The sequence below is a fragment of the Physeter macrocephalus genome, chromosome 12 (assembly GCF_002837175.3).
Source record: "Physeter macrocephalus isolate SW-GA chromosome 12, ASM283717v5, whole genome shotgun sequence".
NCBI lineage: Eukaryota > Metazoa > Chordata > Mammalia > Artiodactyla > Physeteridae > Physeter > Physeter macrocephalus.
The window spans coordinates 88,204,210-88,205,486 of NC_041225.1; the positions used below are offsets into that span (position 1 = coordinate 88,204,210).

Sequence of the window (1,277 nt, forward strand, 5' to 3'; positions counted from 1 at the left end):
CTGCAGTAGGTGGGCATAGTGGGAACTTTCCTCCACATAATAAAGGCCATTATGTCAAACCCACAGCCAACATTGTCCTCAATGGTGAAAAACTGAAACCATTTCCACTAAGATCAGAAACAAGACAAGGTTGCCCACTCTCACCACTCTTTTTTTTTTTTTTGTGGTACGTGGGCCTCTCATTGCTGTGGCCTCTCCCGTTGTGGGGCACAGGCTCTGGACGCACAGGCTCCGTGGACATGGCTCACGGGCCCAGCCGCTCCGTGGTATGTGGGATCCTCCCAGACCGGGGCACGAACCCGCGTCCCCCGCATCGGCAGGTGGACTCTCAACCACTGCACCATCAGGAAAGCCCTCACCACTCTTATTCAACATAGTTTTGGAAGTTCTAGCCACAGCAATCAGAGAAGAAAAAGAAATAAAAGGAATCCAAATCGGAAAAGAAGAAGTAAAGTTGTCACTGTTTGCAGATGACATGATACTATACATATATAATCCTAAGTATTCTACCAGGAAAGTACTAGAGCTAATCAATGAATTTGGTAAAGTAGCAGGATACAAAATTAATGCACAGAAATCTCTGGCATTCTTATACACTAATTATGAAAAATCTGAGAGTGAAATTAAGACAACACTCCCATATACCATTGCAACAAAAAGAATAAAATATCTAATGAATAAAACTACTTAAGGACACAAAAGACCAGTATGCAGAAAATTATAAGAAACTGATGAAAGAAATTAAAGATGATACAAATAGATGGAGAGATATACCATGTTCTTGGATTGGAAGAATCAACATTGTGAAAATGAGTCTACTACCCAAAGCAGTCTACAGATTCAATGCAATCCCTATCAAACTACCTTGGGCATTTTTTACAGAACTAGAACAAAAAATTTCACGATTTGTACGGAAACACAAAAAAACCCGAATAGCTTAAGCAATCTTGAGAACAAAAAATGGAGCTGGAGGAATCAGGCTCCCTGACTTCAGACTATACTACAAAGCTACAGTAATCAAGACAGTATGGTACTGGCACAAAAACAGAAATATAGATCGATGGAACAGGATAGAAAGCCCAGAGATAAACCCACACACATATGGTCACCTTATCTTTGATAAAGGAGGGAAGGATATACAGTGGAGAAAAGACAGCCTCTTCAATAAGTGGTGCTGGGAAAACTGGACAGCTACATGTAAAAGTATGAAATTAGAACACTCCCTAACACCACACACAAAAATAAACTCAAAATGGATTAAAGACCTAAATATAAGG

At 40.3% G+C, this 1,277-nt stretch overlaps 1 protein-coding gene across 10 annotated transcripts in view; it reads right to left on the minus strand.

Annotated features, from left to right (window-relative positions):
* The window catches only part of LOC102976581 (EKC/KEOPS complex subunit TPRKB), a 279,834-nt gene that overhangs the window by 10,769 nt on the left and 267,788 nt on the right, over window positions 1-1,277 (minus strand). The window lies entirely within an intron of this gene.